Source organism: Octopus bimaculoides, chromosome 6 (genome assembly GCF_046866305.1).
Source record: "Octopus bimaculoides isolate indiv1 chromosome 6, ASM4686630v1, whole genome shotgun sequence".
Lineage (NCBI taxonomy): Eukaryota > Metazoa > Mollusca > Cephalopoda > Octopoda > Octopodidae > Octopus > Octopus bimaculoides.
The window spans coordinates 20316532-20323992 of NC_142933.1; the positions used below are offsets into that span (position 1 = coordinate 20316532).

The 7461-nt window shown below is 34.3% G+C and overlaps 1 protein-coding gene across 6 annotated transcripts in view; it reads right to left on the reverse strand.

Annotated features, from left to right (window-relative positions):
• Positions 1-4443, reverse strand: part of LOC106872923 (G protein-coupled receptor dmsr-1-like) — a 477534-nt gene extending 473091 nt beyond the window's left edge. For all 6 annotated transcript variants that reach the window (XM_089353535.1, XM_089353538.1, XM_089353536.1 and 3 more), the window contains exon 1: positions 4272-4443. The gene's annotated coding sequence lies outside the window, so the exon portion shown is untranslated. The remainder of the gene's footprint in view (positions 1-4271) is intronic.
• Positions 4444-7461: the final 3018 nt, after the last annotated feature.

The window sequence follows — 7461 nt, forward strand, 5'->3', positions numbered from 1 at the left end:
TGATTCTCACCGACTAACAACTGCTGCTGTTTTTCTTTATGTCCTGTAACTTGCCGGTGTGTTAGAATTTTCTTCTAATAATGGGGTCGAATTGATCAACAGATCATTTGAAGAATGTGTCCCGGCATAACCGCAGGCTAACGATCGCAACAAATTTGTGCGTGTGTGTGTGTGTGTGTGTGTGTGCATATATATATCTATACACACGCACACACACACACACACACACACACACACATATAGATATATATGCACACACGAGTAGCCATTACTTCGAAGCAAGTACCATTTGATAACGTGTATGACGCTTTCGTTCTTGTGTGTATCTATGTAGTCAGAAGCAGAGATAGCCAAGGTTTATATGCCATGGCCCAGCGGAACATTAAGCTTGAGATAGTTTGCGGGAAAGAAAGTCGGTACTTATTTTTAGCTGTGTAGACTGCAAGAATTTGAATTGACAGAGGGCACCACCTGTTCTAAGAATGCAACCATGACAGTCGAACCAACGCCCTAACGATTGGGCCTTTCTTGTCCTTTCTCTCTCTCTCTCTCTCTATCTATCTCTCTCTCTCTCTCTCTCTCTCTCTCTCTCTCTCTCTTTTTTTCTCTTTCTCTCCTTCTAGCTATCTATCTTTCCGTCTCTCTCGCTTTCCCACTGACATGTACACAAAGCACATAGCACCACACACACATACACAAACACACACACGAACACACACACACACAGGCACTCATATGCTTGTATATGCTAACATATATTCAAACAGAGGGAGTGGATGGAGAAAGACTGGGACAGGTAGATAGTTAGATAGACAAATAGATAGACAGAAAAATAGACAGACAGACAGACAGACAGACAGACAGACAGACAGACAAACAGACAGATAGATAGATAGATAGATAGATTGATGTCAATACCGAAATGCACAAACACGCCTCCCCCTTCTAACTTCTGCTGCTTTACCCCTTTTCTTTTCCTTTTTTATTTTTATTTCTTCTTTATTTTTTTGTTTTTTGTATTTGAACGTTATAATTTAAGATGTAATCTGTTGTGTAATTTACTGTAGAAATAAAACTTATCAAACGGTAGATTTTTAGTCATAAGTCATCCCTCGAAAATTATTGAAACTAGGATGAAAGCATAAAGGTGTGAGAATAACTAAGTCATCCAGAAGTGTAACAGGAAAAGAAAAGATATAATTCACGGAATAATGTTATAGAAAACAATAAATTTCAGTTAATAGCTTATTTGAACATTTTGTCAGTTGACTGTTTCGAAACAGTGAACATTAGGTTTTTTTTTTTCTTTTTGCTATGTTTTCTTTTGTTTTTTTTTATTATTATTGTAGGTTTTTTTTTTTGTTTAGTGTGTATGTTTGTTTGTTCTTTGTTTTTTTTTTATTTTGGTTTTTGTCTTTTTCTGTTTTTGGCTTCTGTATATTTTCTGTTTTTTAGGGGGCGAGGGTGTTTGGTTTAATATACACAATCAAAGTGGGCGCATGTCATCTTCGACGGAACAGACCTGATGGAAAATAACAGACATCAAGAGGGAGAGATCAGTGCTATTTTCCTTTCCTTGACCCCCACAAACTCTCCCCTTTGATAAATGCCTTCTACACTACCCTTGGCCTGAACTGTTAATTCAGGCACCGAGACCCTTCGCTTCCATCAAGATGAAGGGGTCCAACCTCTTCTACAGATTTGCCACTCGGATACGACTTAACGCCAACGGCGATATAATCTATAATCACTGGTTGATTGCGACTGTATTGACCAAACTATCAGATGTTGTCACACACCGCTAACCACAATGCGCTTCTTCTCTTCGCTGTAGCTTTCGGTGCTGAACGCAACGCACTACCGGTCTAGGAATCGAAACTACAATTTCACGATTGGGAGCGAAAGTCCCTAACCACTAGGCCACGTGCCTTCACCAACATAAGTCAATATATAAATTTAGCTGTCATTTTCTACACGTATTATGTTGCCAGTTAAGAGACTTCAAATATCGTTTGTTTAATTACTTTGATAAAAGTTTATATCTTAATGAAAAGTTTTGACAAGACTTTTCCCCTTAACCCTAGTTCCCTTAACCAAAATAACAACTATACATGTTCATTTTGAATAATAATATAACAAAGATTAACTATACTATACACCAATGGATGCAAGCATGGCTGCACGGTTAACAAGGCCTGCATTGCAACCACGTGGTTGTTGGTTCGATCCCACTGCAAGCATTTTGGTATTAGTATTTGTTCTTTACACTGAACGCAAATTTATGATCCCGGCTAGCTTTTTGAGGGTTGCCCTCTACAGACCCCGAAATGATTAAAGGCAAAGTTGACCGCGGCGCTATTTGAAAGCAAAACGAAAAGTTCAATAACTTTTCTGAGAATTCAACTCAATAATAACAATAATGATAATAATAATAATAATGGTTTCCCATTTTGGTACAAGGCCAGTATGTACCGAGGAAGGGGTTAAGGTGATTACGTCAGCAGTAGTGCTCAGTTGGTACGCATTTTATTGTCCTCCAACGATGAAAGCAAAGTCGAAATCGGCGGAATTTGAACTCAGAACGAGAAAACTGACGAAATGCTGCTAAGAATTTCTCCCGGCGTGTTAACAATTCTGCCAGCTCGGCGCCTTAATAATAATAATGATAATGATAATGATAATAATAATAATAATAATAATAATCCCGATGATCATGGTGATGATCATCATGATGGTGGTGGCTTCTTTGAAGTTTTTGATGGCAGGAGTTAGTCGATTACAATGAGCCTAGTGTTGAGCCAGTATTTACTTCATAGACCCCGAAAGAATGTAGGGCAAAGTCAAACTCGGCGGAATTTGAAATGGTTTCAAGTTTTAGCACAGGAGAACCGGCAGTTTTTAAGGAGAGGGGTAAGTCACTTACTCTACCTCAATACTTGACTTGGATTTCTTTTCATTGACACTATAAGGATGAAAAGCAAAATCGACCACGCTGGGATTATATCTCAGAGCCTTAAGATCCGATAGAAAAGCCGGCAAGTATTTTTTCCGACCCTCTAACGATTGTACCAATCGGTGCTATAATTACATCAACAACAACGTCAACACCAACAAAAAGAACATCATTATCATCATTAGCAATAGCAAAAATAACAGCAACAAAGATAATAATAATAATTATTATTATGGTTTCAAGTTTTGGTGCAGGTCCACCTATTTTTACAGCGAATCCATGTTTAATTGGTACTTAATTTATCGACCCCGAAACGGTGAAAGGCAAAGTCGACCTCGACTGAATTTGAACGTAAAGAGTCAGGAGAAATGTTGCTAAGTTTTTTTTTTTTTTTTTTTTTACGACGCTCAACCGATTCTATCAATCCAACACTTAATGACAGCAACATCAACGCTAATAGTACTAAAAGCACAAACATCATCAACAACAACAACAAAAATATTAATAATAATCGCTTTTGCCATAGGCACAAAACCTGCAAACTTGGGTGAGGGGGCAAACTGATTGCATCAACCACGGTATTCGACTAGTACTTTATTTTGTCGACCCCGAAAAGATGAAAAGCAAAGTTGACATCGGCGGAGTTCGAACTCAAAACGTAAAGACGAAAGAAATAGCGCTAAGCATTTTATCCGTCGCGCTAACTGACGATTCTACTGGTCCAGCGCCTTAATAACTAAAATACCAACAGCAGCAACACCAACGATAAGACCATCATCATCTTTAACAATAATAATAATAAAATTACTTCAATAATAATAATGATAATGATAATAATAATAATAATAATAATAATAATAATAATAATAATAATAATAATAATAATAATAATAATAATAATGATAATAATAACAACAACAATAATAATAACAATAATAATAATTACATACAAGTTAAATGTAAAAAAGATGGCAATAGCATTAAATAGATGTAAATAAGATATATATATATATATATATATATATATATATATATATGTATATATATATATATATATATATATATATATATATATATATATATATATATATATATATATATATATATCAACATTATTTACATTATTTACATTTGTTGTTAACACAACGTTTCGGCTGATATGTAAATAATGTAAATAATGTTAATAATTCCTCATCTCTTAAATATAGAACTGTATATATATATATATATATATATATATATATATATATATATATATATATATATATATATATATATATATATATATATATTCAAATAAACGGATTTCTAAACTTACCGTTTTCCTGCACCAAGAAATATCCAAATGTAATTCTTTTCCGTACGGAAAACACAGAAAAAGTATTTTAGCAGTAAAGCAATACTTGTACGTATACTGATTACACACACGAACACACACACACACACACACACACACACATATATATATATATATATATATATATATATATATATATATATATATATATATATATATATATATATATATATATATTATATGTTTGTATGTATGTATAGTATATTATACTACAGTATAATATAGTATAGTGTAGTGTAGTGCAGTGTAGTATACAATACAATAGTATAGTATACTATTGTATTGTATGGTATAGTATAGTTGGCCAACGCAGTATAACCAGTATATAATTAAAGCATGTGAATATTTATACAATTCCCGTGTCTAAAAGAGAGCACCAAAAAATCAGTCTTTTGTCAGCATAATAGAGTTGTGTGTGTGTGTATGTGTATGTGTGCGTGTGTGTATGTGTGTGTATATATATATATATATATATATAAATATATTTGCTTATGCTATTTTTCTATATATATGTGTGTGTACATAAAGTATATAAGTATACATATATATATATGTTTATATAGATATATATATATATATATATATATATATATATATATATATATATATATATATAAATATATATAAATATATGTGTGTGTCTGTGTGTGTGTGTATGTGTGTGCATGTATGTATGTATGTATGTATGTATGTATGTATGTATGTATTGTTCAGAGCTGTATCATCAGAATATAATTAAAGCGTGTGTCTGTTTATACAACATCCTCCGTTCCGCGTCTGCTATCAGAGTGTGCGACTACTCCAGCGCTGTGTTGTCTGTTTAGCTTCGCGTGATTATTCCAAGTGCAATGATTTGTATAATGTGGATTTCTTATCTTATCTCATCTTTTTATATTCATCTCGCTGTTAGCTAACATGTTGTGATTTCACAGACTAAAGATACTTTAGTATTAGAAATCGTATTTCTGGAAAGTATTGTCTATATTTATTTTAGGTTTGTCAAAAAGGAAATTTAAAAGCGATGACTGCTAAACACACACACACAGACGAGCACACGTGTGCTCGGACTTTCGCTGTGTATACGTAAGGTGGTATATATATATATATATATATATATATATATATATATATATATATGAAACATCAATTGAAGAATTACCTCTATTCCATATTACATAAATGTTATAACATTTGTTTTAATTTTGCCAACTTAAGTATCAGACTGTCTGATGAATCTAAAATTCAAAGCCACTGTTAATCTTTTACTTCTTAGAATTTGGTGGAGGGGACTATATATCTGCATGCGTGCGCGTGCGTACGTGTGTACGTGAGTGTGTACATGAGCGTGTACGTGAGTGTGTCTGCTCGCAAGTATATTTGCGCATTTGTATTTATTTCACAGGTAAATTTGTGTAATAAAACAACAAAAATAAAATCTATTTCGCTACCATGAACTCACAAGTTTGAATCTAGTGTAGAAAACTTTGGATGAATGTCATTCACTAGGAACTCAACCAAATACTTTGTGAATTAAATTTAGAATATATACATATATGTGGAGGCGCAATTTCCTAGTGGTTAGGGCAGCGGACTCGCGGTCATAGGATCGCGGTTTCGATTCCCAGACCGGGCGTTGTTAATGTTTATTGAGCGAAAACACGTAAAGCTCCACGAGGCTCCGGCAGGGAATGGTGGCGAACCCTGCTGTACTCTTTCACCACAACTTTCTCTCACTCTTACTTCCTGTTTCTGTTGTGCCTGTAATTCAAAGGGCGAGCCTTGTCACACTGTGTCACGCTGAATATCCCCGAGAACTACATTAAGGGTACACGTGTCTGTGGAGTGCTCAGTCACTTGCACGTTAATTTCACGAGTAGGCTGTTCTGTTGATCGAATCAACTGGAACCCTCGACGTCGTAAGCGACGGAGTGCCAACAATATACATACATATATATATGCGTGCATGTATGACTATTTATGTGCATATAACTGCTTACAAGTTCATTGTTTATGATGCTACTCTTTATATACTGCACGTAGCGCTAAGACAAATAGGGATGATAGCTATTAGACTAAAACAAATGCTAGGTTTGTTATAATCGGCCGCAAATTCAATGAATGACTACAGTAAGGGAATATATTTTTATTTATATGACTGCGTGGTTAAGAAATTGACTTGGCACCCACGTGTTTCGACTTCAGTCCCACTGCGCGGCGCCCTAGGCGAATGTTTTCTACAATAGTTCCAGGTTGATCAATACTGCGTAAGTGAATTGTTTTTCGACGGAAACTGCCAGTACGGAAACGTCTCTTATGTGTGCGTGTGCGTGTGTGTGTGTGTGTGTGTGTGTGCGTGTGAGTGTGTGTGCGTGTGTGTGTGTGCATTTTTTCTTGTGTATATATAATATATATATATTCTTCTATTCTTTTATTTGCCTCAGTCATTTGACAGCGGCCATGCTGCAGCACCACCTTCAGGTGAACAAATCGACCCGCAGGACTTATTCTTTGTAAGCCTAGTAGTTATTCTATTGGTAACTTTTGCCGAACCGCTAAGTTACGGGGACGTAATCACGCCAACATCGGTTGTCAAACGACGGTGGGGGGACAAACACAGGCACACAAACATATATATATATACATATACATATATATGCATACATACACACACACACACACAAATATATATATATGCATACATATATATTTATATACGTATATATGCATATACTCATATATTATTTATATTATATATATATATATATATATATATATAAATTGTAATTCCCAAAAATAACAACAAAAATACAAAGGATTCTGCGGTACACATGTTTCAAGCTTTATATCAGTGTATAATTTACAATAAAACTACATTATCAACATGGTCTTTTCTGAACTGGTAGACTACAAGGGAGTAACTGTTGATATATATATATATATATATATATATATATATATATATATATATATATATATATATATATATATATATAGGTATGTATGTGTATGTCTATCTGTCTGTCTCTTTGTCTGTCTGAATGTATGTATTTTATTTTTCACTCGTTTCAGGGTCACCATTTTGAAGGGTTTTAGTCGAACAAATTCTTTAAAGCCTGGTACTTATTCAATCGGTCTTTATTGCCGAAGAGCT